Below are 17380 nucleotides of genomic sequence, written 5' to 3' on the forward strand. Positions count from 1 at the left end.
ACAAAGCTCAGCTTGACCTTTCCACAATCAAAAGGCCCCACAGCCGAGGCTCTATCAATGTCCCAGTGTGGGACATGTGTTCACTCGCACCAGAGATTGCACCCAAGGCACCATCTAACAGGATAAAGAAAGCCTGCTATCATGGCACACTTTTAACAAATTATGACCAGCAATCAGAAACGGTCTGAGCACCATGCACCTTCACAACATCAGCAGCTATAATAACCTCCTCAACCACCATCAGCCCCTTTGTGTTCATCCTCATTCAGTCCCTATGGGTTAAAATTGGACAGAATTCGATAGATGATTGACTAACAAAATTGCAGAAGGAATATCGTCAGGGAGAAAATGGCCACAGGTTTTGCGGCCTCTAATTGTCCACCAACACTCAGGGCTGTGAGAAGCAATAAAGAACATTCTGAGGTCTGGAGGAGTCGCATGGAGGCTCTTTTCTGATATTGTTGGTCATTTAACGTTTGAATGAAGCTTCTAAATTATGAATTCAAAACAGTTTGTTGATATAGTGCACTGTTCATGGTGTAACCTTGTCCCCGTGGAGAAATATATATCCCCTGATGAGTAGTATATTATTACCCATAATGCACTGTAAATCCACTGTGTTCTAACTGCACAGCAATTTATTTTAATCTACACATTAGTTAGGAGACTGAATCAGCCGACGCTTTATATATATATATATAAAATACACTCATTACACACTGCTTATTAATGAACCATATCAGAGAATCCACCGCCGCGGTTCGTACACCAGGTGAACTGCTATAAACACGAGTGAGATTTAGGCGTCTTCATTAATCCAGATCCATTTAAAAACAGCGTTTTCATCTAAAAAACTCCACGTCCACACTTTCCCAGATTTCGCTCATCTACACTGAAAACGTCTGAAAACTTTCACGTCCCTGGACGTAAAACAGAAGACGCTTCGACCAGCATCATTTCCTACCGCCGTTTATTAACTTTCCGGCTCTTTACTAAAAATCACTAAAAATCACTAAAAATCACTAAAAATTACAAAAAATCACAAAAAATCACTAAAAAAGATAAAAAATGACAAAAAATGTGCCATTGTTTTCGACAGCCTCTGTTTTCACACTCGTGTATAAGATGATTTTGAAATTGATCCACTTTGGAGGGTGTTTTTTCGAAAAGCTTTTTGCCGACTGAAAGTGATGCATTTTAAAATGAAAATGTATTAGTGTGGACATGGTCTAAGTGACGAGAGACTCGTTCAGAGCTTATATTAACCCCAACAAAGTGTCTGAGAAACTCTGTTAATTATGTCTAATAATAAATCAATTAATGAATTTATTGATGTCTACTTGGTCACAACTACATATAGTTTACTTGTGTATTCAGTGTAAATGTGTATTAGTAGTAAGTAATAATAGTAGTAGCTGTAAAGGGGAAGCTCAATGATTAAGACGATAAGACTGCCACCGAGCTCTGGGCCCCTGAACGAGGCCCTCAACTGCTCAGTGTGTAAATAGGATAATTATATAATTGTGTGCGGTGGATAAGGATGTCTGCCGTCTGTGGTTATGACCGCAGTTATACAGTCTGAGCCTAATACGTTCAAATATTTATTAGGGTTTCACGTGAGCAAGTTGAAACCCAGTGTACGATATGCTGACTTTGCATTTCTGGAAGTATTTGGAGAAAAATACTTTCTAAAGTTCTCAAGAATTTAGTGAGCAGTGCTGAACTGAACATTCAGAAATGTGTTCTGTAACTACAGGAACATAAACATCACATGAGGGAGGCTGTAAGCACCTTCCATCTGGTGAGGTGCAGTGCACCAAGCTGCCCCTCCCGGGCCCCTGAGCAAGGCCCTTAACCCCAAAGCCGCTCAGTTGTATGAATGAGATAAAAAGTAAGTACTCTGGATGCCAAATGTTGTAAATGCAATGTCGGTGTGGTGGTTCATCATCTCTCCGTTAAAAAAGGTGTGTCAGCTTCACAAGTCCCCACGGAATCACACTCACACTCACACAGTGTGTGTTTTTCATGAAAGTTGTGTGTGATTTCTAATGAATATGTTACAGGGATGTTATTGGTCTTGTGTTTTTGTGAATTAAACAATTGAATAAATGAAACTGTAAAAACATACTGTATAGCGATTAAAAAACTTTTCTATAAACTTTACATTTTATTCTAGAACATCACTGAGCTCTGACTAATTCATGCACAGCTGAGATATCAGTATCACCATGAAAACCTCTCTCTCTGTCTGAAACATAAGGGTGAAAGGCCTGCTTTCTATATTAATGAGGACCATCTGTGGTGTGGAGTGAAACACACACACACACACACACACACACACACACACACACACACACACAGAAAGAAAGAAAGAGGAAAAAGAGTGAACGAGTAAAGGTTTGTAGCACAGTGATTTCTGTCTGGAGATCTGATCACCTTCCCCAAGCACTTACCTGAACACTAATAAATATAAATACCCTGCAGTGATAGTGATTGTGCTCAGTGTTATATATGAAACAGCACATAACTGGGTGTTTGATGAACACACCACATCACTTCTCAGTTCTCTGCTACAGTCAGAACACGTCACACACATCTCATGATGCTCCATTCAGAATAATGTGTGTTTTGGGATTAAAAGAGAAACAGAAATACATTGCTGAGATTTTTGTTTCTGTACTGCAGTCTAATGGGCAACACTATTAAAAGAAAATGTTTTGCAGATATTTTGCAAAACATTCAATGAAATGCTTTGCAGATTGTATGCCCCGCCCCCTGGGGGTGTGTCTTGCTCTTTCAGCTCGCATGACATGCGAAACAAACCCCCAGCATTTCACTGAATAGCAAAAATGATACTTGCGCATTGCATGTAAATACGTGTTTATTCATCTAGTAGATTATTATAATATTACAATTAACAAAATACTATTAATTTTATTTTAAAACATTTTCAAATAATTACACGCTATTTTGAAAAAGTTTAAAGTTAGACATTTGTGAAATTATGTAAGAAAGTGTAAAGCTTGAATAATTTAAAGCATCTCAAACAGAATCATTTATAAATGATTTCTTGACAATTCATCAAAATTCAGTTTGCCCACATTTGAGATTTTATTACACTTGTTTAGCATCTATAGCACAGGACTACATTTCCCACAATTCACTGCAGCATCACGTTCATGTCACATGACTTTCTCCACCTGAAGCACATTATCCTGTGATCACATTCACCTCATAATACACCTCTCTCAGTGTAACTCAGTGCTCTGTTTCTGCTCATCACTCCATGCCTGAGGTAACGGTCTGTGTTTCGTTGTTGAATTATTGTGTGTTTTGTGTAATTGTGTTTATTTTGCACTTTATTAAAAAATCTCAGCACCTGCACTCTGTTTCAGCACGTGACGCTTCGGCGTTGTGTTAGAGGCCCTCGTGGTTCATCAGGATGTTTTTGTTTGTTTGTCGTCCTACACACTTTCACCTTTCCATCCATCCCTCAGGTGTTGGAGTTTAAAGCTGCTGGGATTCGAGTGAGTCGGTGATGATTTATGTAACTTATATAACACTTTTTAACGCCGGAGAGGTTCTCCCACATTCTGATGGAACGTCTGACTCTGTCCGTCAGTCAGACTGAGTAAAAGCTCACTACGCTGCTGACAGGTGAGTTTCTGACTTCCTGTTTCAGAAGAAAAGCTTTAACACACAGAATCACATCTCTGAGTGATTTACTGTGGATTTTAAACGCACGACTCGGAGCGAGGCCTCGATCTGTTTCCTGTATGAATATAAACGATCCACACTGTACAAGCAGCAGGTCATCATGATAAATCTTAACGACGTATCAGCCTGTAGATGTGTTAGTTGTTTTCTATAAACGTGTCCATCAGTGTGTCAGACGTCTGAACTCCGGGCTGCTATTAGTGAGCAGTTTCAGGTCCATTCCCACTGTACTGATGTGTTTGTTTTTCTCTCCTCTGAGGAAGAGCTTATCAGTCCTAACATTAATGTACTCATTATAGAATCAATTTACAGGAGAAAAGGGAATTAATCATTGTTAATGAAACCAGTGCATGTGTTTAATAGGGGAAGGGAGAGTGAATTTTGTGCTCGATGTGGGCTTCAGAGCCTGAGCAAGGAAACTCGCTCTCATAGCCGTATCCATTCGCTAATTCACAGCATTAATCTTCAGTAACAATCAGCGCTAATACATTTACTCTGCTGAACATCTGCGTTTATCTACTTCTTACTGGCTCCATGTACAGAGCACCGCTTTACATCTCCAGTCTTAATGTCTGGTTCTGCTGTAGAACATTTTACGTGTGTGTGTGTGTGTGTGTGTGTGTGTGCGTGTGCTGTTACACAAGTAATCAGAGACAGGTCAGTGTGGTGGTATGAGGAATGGGTTTATTTCTCTTATACCTCAGCAGTTTGATGATTCATTGCCCTTTTATTCTGATGTTAATGCTCTGGGACTCTGTGTGACTTCACACAAAGGTTTTAAATGTAGAACATGTGTTGGTTTTACTTTGATGAATATTTCAAAAAGACTTTGATCTCATGAGCCATATATTTACAACAGTATCTAAATGTGAACTATGTAATGATTTGAAAAGGTGTGTGTGTGTGTGTGTGTGTGTGTGTGTGTGTGTGTGTGTAGCATCAGACTGTTTACATACAGTTATCACCTATAAGTTGGTTAATAGCTGTATTTAGTTATTATTGGAAGGAAGGACGTTATTTAGCGATGATGGTGTTCCTCGGTCCTCATGTTTCAGTCCTCCATGTTCCTCAGCATGATGTAATGAAATACATCACATATTTAACTTACCCTTTTCAAAAAAGCACAAAATTAGCGCTTATTTCAAATGCCATAATGGAATTATTAAAAGAGGAAGTAGCAATTACTGAAGCTATGAAGGTCAGTGTATGTTTTCGGGGCCTGGCATCTACATGGCATGATTCTTAATATCTCTGAGAGTCCTGTGAGAACTGTGAGGAACCTGAACTGAGACTGCATATGAAGAGCTTTGAGTGTTAATGCTGACCTTTCATTTCACACACATGTTCTTATAAAACCAAGAAGATAGAAAGGGTTTTTTTTTATTTAACATTTTTCTTTTGAAGCTTTTAGAATGTAAGAGCTGGTGTTTATTACATGCCTCTTATACCTTCACTGCACTATTATTAAGTACCATCTTATACTGTATAATAGTTTACGTTTAAATGTATTAGTGATAGTTTTTATATATATTATAAATACTCAGGTTATACTTGCAGCAACACTGGATGACATCCAAAGAAAGGCTTTAAAATGTCTGTATGTAAGTGTGGTTTCCTCTCCCACACTCTCTGTTCTCTTCTACAGCGTGTACTGTGGAAAAACAAAGACTTGATTCACAAACACACACTTCCTGAACCGAGGCCTGGGTTAGGGTTAGGGTTAGGGTTAGGGTTAGGGTTAGGGTTAGTATGACCTTTTTCAGGTCATATTTTGATCATTTTTAAAAGAATTTTCACCTTAAAGAAGGTCCATCACACCTTCTCACACCTTCTCACACTGGGATGCTTAGGTATTAGTTATTACTATATAATTATAATATACTACAAATAAAACCATAATAAGGGGAAAAACTGTCCTATAAAAAAATATATATATAATATGCGCATATAATATTAGTGATGTGCTGAGACTGTTATAAAACCTTCCATGACATTAACTGCACAGATATAACTATATACAGTGTGTGTGTGTGTGTGTGTGTGTGTGTGTGTGAGTGAGAGAGATAAATTAACATATATACAGTGTATATCTCAGTGGTGGACGAAGTACACAAAGTTAAAGTATTTAGTAGTTACAGTAGAGACACTCAGTAAAATGTGACTCCAGTAAAAGTTTCCCTTTAAACTCTGACTTGAGTAAAAGTACAAAAGTTTTTAAGTGATTTATCATAACTATAATGTTGTTATTTTCATCAAAAGACTCTTTACTTCATCACCCCAGTCATGTGACTCTCAGCACACTGATCTATTAATAGAATAATATTAATGACTCAAACACTAATTGATTTCTATTATAATTATCATGAACCCAAAACAACTTTTCAACTACTTTTCATATAAATAAGGTGACGGGTTTTGTGGAGAGTTCGAGTCTGGAGTTTCTTTCAAGTACTGATACGCAAAAAAGCCATTTAAGTACATTAACGAATTACATTTATATAATTATATATATATAATAAATAACACAAGTATAGTAGGATAGAATTCTCTGTTACAGTAATGTACTGTAATTGAAGCTACAATCAACTGTTACTGTTAATAAAACATTTATTCTATTCCAGATTATTTTTTTTCACTCTGTGATTCCACTCAAACTGTGGATTACTGTAAGATTTCTAATACATGATCATTCCTTCAGTACAAATACACAGAGACTTGAACGTTACTAAGGTGAAGGTTTCTATGAGGAGATGAGGAGTATGTTTAGAATTCTGGAAGGAGTCTCCAGTGTCAGTGATTTCTAACAGCGATTACATCATGTTCTGTTTTCTGAAATGGGGCACATTGAGTTCTTTTTAGCTGCGATGGAACGACTGTTTATAGCTGCTATAACGTAAGCGATAACGAGTTGCAGCTGCAAATTACACTTCCTGATGCAGTTCTAGGGGAAGAATTACGTTTCAGAAAACGTATGCGAGTATAAAATGTATATTTCCTGCATTAGTCTAAAATGATTCTGTAATAACGATCTGAAAATGTTCTAAAAACCTCAGTAACACCTTGTGAACAGACGGAAATGGACATTAAACCTCAAACATTGCAGATTTGTTTACGTGTATTAACCCTGAACTGGATTCACCTCTGAAGCATGTTTAAGAAATTTGAGGAAATGTTTTCACTTTGTCAATAATGTGTGTTTAACATCTTGTTTATGTCGGTGACCGTGAGCCGTGTCCACTCCACACACATCCTGCTAATAGCAGCGAGTCAGACGGCAGTTCTGTGTAATCTGTTGCTAATTACTATTGTGAAGTGGTTAAATATTCATGACTGTTAGCACCATTTCAGCTCCGTGTTTCTTTCCTTGTTCAGCACAATCTGGACGACTGGGACAGACGCACATTTCCAAGATGCTGTGCACATTTAGCACAGCTGGTAGAAATGGCCCATTAGCAAAGCCTGATATTTCCCCTGCTTTAAAATCCAATGCGAGTGTAATTGCAGCGAGTCCGGGCTTTTTATGGCGTTGATGCTGATGTTGTTTCTCTTTTTTTTTCTTGTAATTGTTGTAGAGAATGTGAAGTGATTTATTTTTCTGCTCAATACCGGTCGGAGAAGGTCGTGCTCGGTGAACGTCCCGCTCGCAACATGATACACGACAATGATTTGACCTCATCTCTCATCTTTTGCCCTCTGAAAGCAACTCGGGAGCAAAGAGGAAATTAATTTAATAGGTCTAATTTGTTGCAGACTCATGAGACAATAGTTTTTTTTTTCCTCCCCATCATATTCTCTGCTGCAGTCTCGAGTGTTTGAAGTGGAAACGCTGTCAAAATGTGACCAAAACCCAGACTGCATGCCCTCAGGCACTGGGGGGAAATTGCATGTGCTTTACATGAAGATGACTTTTTTTTTTTTTCCCCCATTTCCCCTCCTCATCCCAAAAAATGAATCTCCACTTGCTCTGGTGGTGTCCAATGGATGTGCTCTTATTAGCATTCTGAACAGGAGCTGAGGGACGAGTGTGCAGCACACAGCACCTGTACACATGTGCACACAACCAGAACGGAAATCAGCACCCTCACTCATCACCAACTCTAAACAAAAAGTGTGTGTGTGTGTGTGTGTGTGTGTGTGTGTGTGTGTGTGTGTGTGTGTGTGTGTGTGTGTGTGTGTGTGTGTGTGTGTGTTGTCAGTCATTTTCGTTCATCATGTTTTGCAGGCTGATGAAAGCTCCAGAGAAAATACCCACCCCCCCCACCCCCCTCTTTACCTCCCTCACAAGACCACTTGAGCCTGATGAAGAGAATTAACAGACTGTGAACAGATCACGTTTTGGGCCGATTACTAACCTTGGTGAAAGACAAACCCGGCGGTACAGACAGGAAAGTGGGCCAGATGCTGTGTTTGCATGGGGCGTGGGCAGTGGAGGTTGCGTGGAGTGGAATGAGTGTGATTCCTGTTCGGCAGCAGAAGTAAGACGAGAGGATTATAGAGTGAAACGAAGGTTGGCAGTAGAAATAACCAGGGATTTACTGTAGAATTCTGCTGAAGGAGTGCATGAGTGTGAATAATCCCAGTAGCAGTCTGGAGCAATAAGCAGAACTACAGATGACATGTGAGTGGGATTGGAGTTATACTTTATATAAACTCTCAGCTGTGAAACTTCTAAATAATAAAGGAAACCGTGATAACAGTGACTGGATGTTTTTGTAGATCTGTGCATCAACATGAGTTTTATTCTCTTCAGCATTCGTTCAGTCTCCACACTGTAACTGTTAATGGCTGTGTATTAAAATGGAAATATTTGATGTATATTTTTGGGAAATTCACCCATTTGGAAAAGCTGTGGTTAATAATACATGCATGAGTGCGATATAAAAATCCCACACTTTATTTTTCACTCGAATGATGTAGCTGTGGTTGAGAAACTGTCAGAGGCAGAAATCTGTGCCTCACAGTGACAGTGATGACACGTCTACCTCCAGGAGCATCGTGGCAAAAAAGTTCCACACACTTTAAATCCAAATCCAGAAATCTGGAGTATGAAACCGAGAGCAGTGTGATAGCGGTTGTGTTACGCCTGTAGACGAAAACAACGTGCTCTGGAGAGATTCGACTTCCCCATGTGACGTGTAAATGTGCTCTGTTTTAAAACGTATAATGTGAGTCATTCACGTGATTTTGTGTTTAATCTCAGAGATTTACAGCAATCCTCCTGTTTTCCTTCATCTACATACACAATGCACTCTGGCCTCCAGTCTGGTTCCTGTGGGATTCATCATCTAGCAGGGGGACACACAGAAATGTCCCGGGTCTGTCAGGCAGCGCCGCGGCGCCTCAACGTCAACCTCCCAAACGCAGCGTGGCAATAATGGAGCACAGATGTACAGACGAGCCCTCAGCAAGGACAAGGCCAGACTTTAAAGGGAACCCAATTAATGGTCCGATCCCGTCTTTCCTCGTTACTATTCCTTTTCTACAGGGACAGATGAAAAGGTCAATTATACTTTGAAGTTGGATTGAATGCTGTCAGGAGACTTCAGTGTGGTGGGGGGTCGCGTCTCTTTTTTCTTTTTCTTTTTTTTTTTTTTTTTTCTTGTGCTCAGAATCCAAAAGCCATTCATTTTCTTCCTGAAGCGCAACACAAACACTGTCTAATGGGAATTACAGGGTCTGGGTAATGACATGCTTTTCTGCTTAGTTTAGCCAATTCACCTAAAACACAGGACTTTTTTTCTCTCGCACGCTTTGGGAGTCCTGCTGGCGAAAAGACTGGTCTAATATCACTTTTGTGCCACTCTGCTTTGTCATTTTGACTAATTGAGGCAGCTGCTTTTTATGCAAACGCGATGTATTTGTGGAAGTTTTCAACAGAGAGTCGTGTCATTGTGCCTGTCGTCTCTCTAACTGTCGCACACTGTGACAATAAAACACTGTAAACTGAGAGATTTCTTTATTCTGCAGCAGCTTGAAAAACACTTTCCCTGCTGTATTATTAATAACGAGATGTTTTGTGATCCTGCACTGACCATGTACATGTTTGTGAGCACTCACAGACTCTCTGATTATTTACACAAATACATTACAAAACAACATCTGCACAGAAAATCACTAGTCTTCTTAAAACAGTTCTGCACCGAGTAAAACTGATATGATCGTCTAGTCGGTGTGAAAATGTCTAATCAGTGTGTGTAACTCTGAATCTACCTGATTAAAGTTAGTTATTGTAAGTATAAATATCTTTTACAGCCACACGGAGTTTATTTGGTCAGAAGTAATTCATCTGGAAGCGTAAACCCTGATGGATAAATGAATTCTTGTTTGTGGTGTGTAAAGTTTGTATATAATTGTGTATAATCTCTGCCGTATGAAGAGCTGAACACAGCAATGTCTGGATCAGTGCTGTCACGCTGCGATGTTAGCAAGCTACATTACAGGACAACTGCGAAATGTATCTCAGGAACCAGTTTGCAATGAAAAACTATCCATTTATTTCTCAATCTTGGATAGAAAATACTTTGTGATTAATGAGGATTTTTTTAGCATTTTTTTTATTTACAGATTCTGGACACTAGATGGAGACATTCTGCATTTGTGTTTTCCTTTTTTTATCGTATTTACAGTATTTGTTAACTTTTTCTTATTGTTCTCATCTTCTCTTTATTTGATTTGTTTCCTTTCTTTTTTTATTTGTTCATTGTTGAGTCTGTGTGTATGCCTGTGTGTAATTTGCAGTTATTTTCTTTATCTTTTGCTGCCTTCTTTTTGTAATGTTTATTTATTTATTTTTATTATTACTTTTTTTGGTTTCTTTTTTTCTCCTTTTTTTGTCTTGTTTATTTGGTTTAATTTAAGAATTTTCTCTTATTACCTTTTTAACATAATCATCGTCTTGTGGTTGTCCTTCTGGTGAATCTTTTTAAAGGTAAAAGTAAATTCTCTGTAATTGAGTGCAGGAGAGCCTGAGCAGTGGTTTTCCTGGTTGGTAGTTGGTTTGGTTCTTCACACAGGATCTGCGCCTTAAACCCTATTTTGCCAGCGTTGTGTTTATCCAGTGGCACACCATCTCCCCTGCTTCACTGGTCCATGCAGATTAAACATATCTTCTGTGTTATGATGATCTTACCCTGAAATATGAATGTGTGTCTGCAGAAAGTCCTGAAGCTCGTGGTACTTGAATTCTCTTTCAGCTCATCTGATGTGATTATGTGGCTAAAAGACGAGCGAATGAACCCTACGTTTTTTTTTTAAATGAAAGTTCTTGGGCTTTTTTATCTCATTTAAAGATTTGTTCTTACCTGTATCTCCACATAGTTTGTTTAATTCTTGATCAATTTCATGGAATAGCTTTATAAAGTTGAGGTGCTGTTCAGGTGATCTGGCCTTCACACTGCTTTATGGATTAGTTGTTGTGACTGTCATCAACCTCAGTGTCTCCTGTGTTCATCAAACCCATCATAATGTCACTTGTCCTTCAGGATCCATTTACACGTTTATTGGCTTTGTGGATAAAATAAATGGCAGGATGTGCCTTCATCATCATCAACATCATCATCATCATCATAATAATATTAATAATACACATCACATACACACTTTAATTCAATTTGAATTGCTTGATGGAGACGTTTAGAAAAAAATGGTTTTATAGTAATTCGGCGTCTCCTCGTCTCGGCTTCAGTGGGCTGTTATTATGCCGTATATCACATTTGAGAAGAATCCTCGTGAAGATGTATTACATTTAGAAGCTGTTGCAATAAGCACACACAGCATAGATTACATTTTCTTCAAAATAAGAGAAAATGTCTCTGATCTATCACTGGATTTGAAGCTCTTTCAGAGCAGCACACGTGTGAGAGCAGGTTTCAGAAGACAGAGGTTTGTTTGACCTTGAAGCTGAACGTTAAATATCCAATTTATGTTCAGTAGGAAGCGCAGCAGCAGGGTGTCATAATCCTCCCTGGCTGAGAGATGAATGTAGGTGCTACTTTACTCAGGGTTCAGGGGTGGAAAACACTCTGTAATTCAAACACCTTTAAAGCTGGAGCTCGTGTCGTTCAACACTCAGAAGTGATTGAAGTCAACAGAAGGTTATCAGTTCCAGGTCTAATTGCGCTGTATGTTCTCTGGTGGACTCGTGTGAGCTCCTGTAATGTTTTGTATCTACTGATGTGTGTATCGCACATGTCGACTCGCGCTGGATCTCCGCAATGGTGTCCAACTGAGCTGGACCTTCATCTTTATCTTCGGTAAGAGGGTGAAGTCCGCAGGAGCCGAAACACGGTTTGCAGTTTCATGCGGAATCACACGTTTGCTGGTTGTTCTAACTTGCTGTTCATGAGGAAATCGCAGACGTGGTAACGCACGTGATCAGAATAGCAGACTTTTGGAACATTGGCTTTAAGGGTCGGTGCTTCCTGTGACTGTGCATGTAGCTTTGTGCTGCCATCTGGTGGTGTGTTACAAAACTAGTCCAAAACTTTTAATACATTATATATGTATGTCCATCTACTCAGTCAGATACGTAGTGGAAGTGTGGGATTGAGAGAGAAATAGAAAGAGACAATTACAACTATATATCAAGGACTTCTTCTAATTAGAGAAAACTACAAGGATGGATGGATGGATGGATGGATTGAAGGAAGGATGGAAGGAAAGATGGATGGATGGATGGATGGATGGATGGATGGATGGATGGATGGAAGGAAGGAAAGAAGGAAGGAAGGAAAGATGGGTGGATGGATTGAAGGAAGGATGGAAGGAAAGATGGATGGATGGATGGATGGATGGATGGATGGATGGATGGATAGAAGGAAGGAAGGAAGGAAAGATGGGTGGATGGAAGGAAGGAAGGAAGGAAAGATGGATGGATGGATGGATGGATGGATGGATGGAAGGAAGGAAGGAAGGAAAGATGGATGGATGGATGGATGGATGGATGGATGGATGGATGGAAGAAGGAAGGAAGGAAGGAAGGAAGGAAAGATGGGTGGATGGATGGATGGATGGAAGGAAGGAAGGAAGGAAAGATGGATGAATGGATGGATGGATGGATGGATGGATGGAAGGAAGGAAGGAAGGAAGGAAGGAAGGAAGAAATTGTCAGTCTCAATCTAGCAGTGTATCCTTGTAGGTTCCTGAGAGAGACAGATGTGAGTAGAGGGAATGATCTGTTATCTGTTGATGTTGGAGTTTGCTGCTCTTCTAACACCAGGACAGCAGTATAATATGATTGTTGTGTTGTGAAATTTAATGTTAATGATCGAGGAGTAGAAGAAAAAGTCCCACAGAACAATAACTTAATAAAGAGTGGAGTGAAGACCAGAGCAGGAAACACTGTTATGATAATTACATTTGCTTTGTAATAGTGCATCTTTCCATCCCGAGTAACGCTGAAGGAGGGAATACGATCTTCTTCTGCGGCGTGTCCGATATCTGAGCTACTGGATTAGGGTGTAGAGTGTAGGAACCCAGAGAAGATTCCTACATCTGGCCTGAGGAGAACAGGAGTGAAACAGGACGTGTTCCTTCTAGCAGTCTGGACTGGACGAAGCTGCGATTTGGAGGAGTTTTAAATGCTTCTGAGACGGAGCAGAAAACTTCACGCGTGGCTTCTAGTTTTGACCCGAGGAACCCGAAGCACCAACGTCTCAGAATTTCATCTCACATGAACGGCTTAAAGAAGAGAGATGTGGATCTGCAGTCACATGTGTGAATAATAACTCTGCACTTCTGCATTTTGTCCTTATCATGCAGTGGAGACGAGCAGAAAGCTACACTAAGCTCCCTGAACTGGTGATGGAGGCTCTGAGGCCCACCATTAATCTTTCACTGGCTTTAGTGACGTTCACATGTGGCTTAGGAACCAAAAAAAAACAAGAGTGAATAAATATGATCAAACACAAATGCAAATTTCAGCAAAAAATTCATATTTATGCCGACACAACAGGAATTTATTTCCTTCTTTGCGGCATTATGTTAAATTTCTGCAGGAAATAAACTTAACGTAATACATTTCTGTAATACAATCAGAATATTCACACAATAATTCAGCGAATATAATTTCCAGAGTAAAAGCCATGCAGAGGAGAGGATGATGATGATGATGATGATGATGAGGATGATAAAAGATAAAAACTTTCCATTATGGAAAAAAAATTGATCTTTAAGCAAATGTGTGAACTTTTCCTGGAGGTTATCTCATAATACTGTTTATAAATTTATAATAATTCAAAATATGCCACAATAATGGTTCTCGCATGTTTAAAGGCGGGGACTGCCTCCATATGCAAATTAGATTCTTGAATTCTTTAGAATATAATAAAAATCCATTATTACATTTTTGTGATCGTATGATTACACGTGAAATAAACTCATTTTGCATCATTTTACATAGAAAGAAAAACATTACGGGACTCATTCAAATCTATTTTTTGCGTTTAAGTAACATTCAGTATGGAGAGGATGAAAAGATGCTCACCGGCCACTTTATTAGAAACATCACATCGTACAGATACGAATCAGGAGCTTCACATGAGCGCTGTTTTGTGGTTGATGGATGTTTGAGTTATTTATTTTACATTTAAACAATTAAAAATGTCCAGTTTGAGGAGAAAAAACCTTTTTATTTAATCTGTTCATGCATAAATTATTCATGCACATATCCAAATACTTTGATATTTCTCATTTAATTTAATTTTAATCTTAATTTAAAAGTGTATGGAGAGTGCTTTATGTACAGATTGAGCTAATCTAGCTAGCAGATTTGAAGATGGAGAAGTTTAGACAACATTTCTGAGGGGATGTGAGATTTATTAATTAAAAGGATAAAAAGCAGGAGCGGTGCAGGTTCTGACCCACCAAGATAAAGTGTTGTTGGAAGAAATGTAAAAATACAAACTCATTTCTTTCAGGAGTTAAAGGGAGAATGTTTCCAACTGTTCTGCTTTACAGAGAAAACTTCAGCAATTCACAGTGAAAAAGTTCTACATAAGAAAGAGTGGATTACAGAGTTTTTTTCTTTACGCCACAGAAGCCCAGTTACAACATGCTCTAATGGGTAAAAGTGTTCACAAATGCTTTTGTGTGTAGAATCGAGATGAATAAAGAATATAAATTCCCAAGTAAACGCTCAGTTTCTGAGTGCGGATGCCCTCTGACCTCAGTCTCCTCCAGTTTCGATGCTCGGAGTCTCCTGGTCTCCTCACTCCCCCGTACCCACACCTGTACCCCCCTGTTTCTGCTCAGTGTCCAGTCTTCTCCAGACCTGGTGTGAGCGAGTATTAATTTATTTTTATTGTGTCTCAGTCATGAAGCATGCGTTTGATCGCACCACATGGCGTGAACGTTGTGTCCTGCAGTGCCCAGGTGCAGAGTGAAGCCATTTCCGTCGGTCCCGATTTCAGCGCCTGCACAGTTGCCTTTTTGTTAAGACTGAACCCCAGAGCCAGCAGGTTCCACATCCTCGCTCCGAACGCTGTCAAGGACTGATGGGAAACACTCGGCTGATGTACAGAGCGCACACAATGCTAAATCAGTCTTATATAACCCCGAGTGTTGGCTTTAGGTCGTTCCAGCCCATATGGATCTGCCATTAGAGATAAGAGACACACGAATGGGCTTCAGATGTGCTTGTAAAAAGTTACGATTCATATCTTCTCAAGAACTCATGACGCCATGACTGGTAATCCCGAGTCACGTCTACTTTTTTCAACTGTTTTTTGGCCATGTTTCCTCCATCATAAAGCTTCTTCAATACGGAGTTTATAACATGATACAATAAACTGCAGGAAGTCTGGAGGGATTTATGTTGATAATTCCTGTTTCTGAGCGAAGAGATGTATCTTATTCCAGGGCGAGTCTTTTCAGCAACAGTGCTACACGTCCATCTTGATCCAATTCGAGAGCTGTCAAGTCTTCATGACTTCATTGTCATCCATGAAGCCAAAAGTTGAACTTTAAAGTCAGGATCGCTCCATCGACCCGGACACCTCCAAAAGCTCCTCCTGACGTGTCTGAAAACACGCTCCCACACTGTACTCGGTGGTTACCATGTAAGATTCTGTTACACCGCAACGCTTAACTCACTTGTACAAACAAGTAACACGGTAAGTGCATGAGCACTTTCACACTCCTGGAGAATTAGTTTCAGAAAGAGAAAAAAAAATACTCATAACTCTCTGGAACATGTCACATGCAATCATCTGTAAGCCCATTTTGTAATTTAGGAACTAGCGCTGCTGCTTTTTTAATATCTCCAGAGACGTCTTTTTGTTCTGAATTATTGAGTAGTCCGAGGCAGGAGTGAAAGTCGAGCCATGGGGAAGGCGGCGGTGGCGTCTCGGACGCCCGGGTCCTGTTCCCATCAGAGACGGCTCTTGCTGGGACCACCGTGGAACATCCTGCCAGTCTTCTCACTAGATTAGAGCGGTCAGTCCTCCTCCTTTTTCTCTGCAGGGACTCTGCAGGCCTGACTTTTACTCCACCACCATGACTTCAGTTACAGCCTGTTTTCAGCAGGGGGTTTGGGGGTCGTTACTGATGTTATCTTCTGATCGCAGTCTCGCCTTATGCTTTTTTTTTTTTTTTTGCAGCTGCAAAAGTGTTTATATTAAAGCATATGGAGCCGTGTCTCATGGGAGCTGTAATAACACTGCATCAGGCCTACGAAGGAACAAGAAGAGATTTAAAGTCAGAAGGAAATAAAAGGTGGCTGGAAAATTATGTCTGTGTGTCAAGATAAGAATACGTGATGGAGGGAAGAAGGTGTTGAGCTGTCCTCAGGGTCGTCTTAATGAAGAAGACATTCTTCAGACCTGGGCTTAGTATCAGAGTAATCGTATAAATGGATGAGATTTTACCAGAAAGAACTTCCTTTTACTCTCTTGTGGGATTCTGATTCTGCAGCCGTAAAATCCAACAGCGAAATCCAACTTGGAAATTTTATGTAAGAATCTTTAAATTAAATGTGACGTGTGTCCTACTTTCTATGATCTCATATACGTCCCAGTCCAGTTCCTTACAAGCAAACCTGCACTATCATCCTTTACACTCCTTTATTTCTGTCAGATCTTCTTCTTCTTTCCCTTATTATTAATTATTATTGAAATATAGACTCTTGTCACAGATTGGTTTACAGATTGGCCTGAGCCTTGTGATGGAAATAAGTTACAGGATGTAACACAGTCAGTTTTGAGCGATTTCTCCTTTAAAATAAAAACAACCCGCTTGCAGAAAGGGAATTATAATGTCTCCATGGGTGACCTCTAAATATTACCATTGATGTCTGTGCAAGTGAATAGTGGATTGGTGCACAATAGGTGAATATTAGATCCTCAGGCATGGGGAAGCAATCCTATTAAAACACACCATGGAATGTGCCAGATCTCCACTTTCACTCTTTTTCTCTCTTTCCCTCTCTTTCTCACTCTGTCACTCGTTTTCCCCAAACGTGACTGACAGGTGTGAGGCCCCCATGGTTTGGGATGCTTCAAGCTGCCAATCAGGCCTCCACATCGCCCTGCAGGTTGCTTCCTGTCTCCCAGCATTCCTGTGTAGTGCTAATGCTAAAACGAAGACGGCCTGTTGGCGAGGCGTTAGCATTTTTAGCATTTTCCCTCCCGGTGGATGAGGCCGTATTGATGTGGCCTGCTTAAAGCTG

General features: G+C 39.8%; 1 long non-coding RNA gene across 1 annotated transcript; it reads left to right on the plus strand.

Annotated features, from left to right (window-relative positions):
* The first annotated feature begins 3219 nt into the window (after positions 1–3219).
* LOC124391633 lies at positions 3220–8417 on the plus strand. The gene is made up of 3 exons (XR_006927015.1): positions 3220–3295; positions 3498–3657; positions 7940–8417. It is a non-coding gene; the product is annotated as an uncharacterized LOC124391633 (long non-coding RNA).
* The last annotated feature ends 8963 nt before the right edge of the window (positions 8418–17380 follow it).

Source organism: Silurus meridionalis, chromosome 9 (genome assembly GCF_014805685.1).
Source record: "Silurus meridionalis isolate SWU-2019-XX chromosome 9, ASM1480568v1, whole genome shotgun sequence".
In the NCBI taxonomy this organism is placed as follows: domain Eukaryota; kingdom Metazoa; phylum Chordata; class Actinopteri; order Siluriformes; family Siluridae; genus Silurus; species Silurus meridionalis.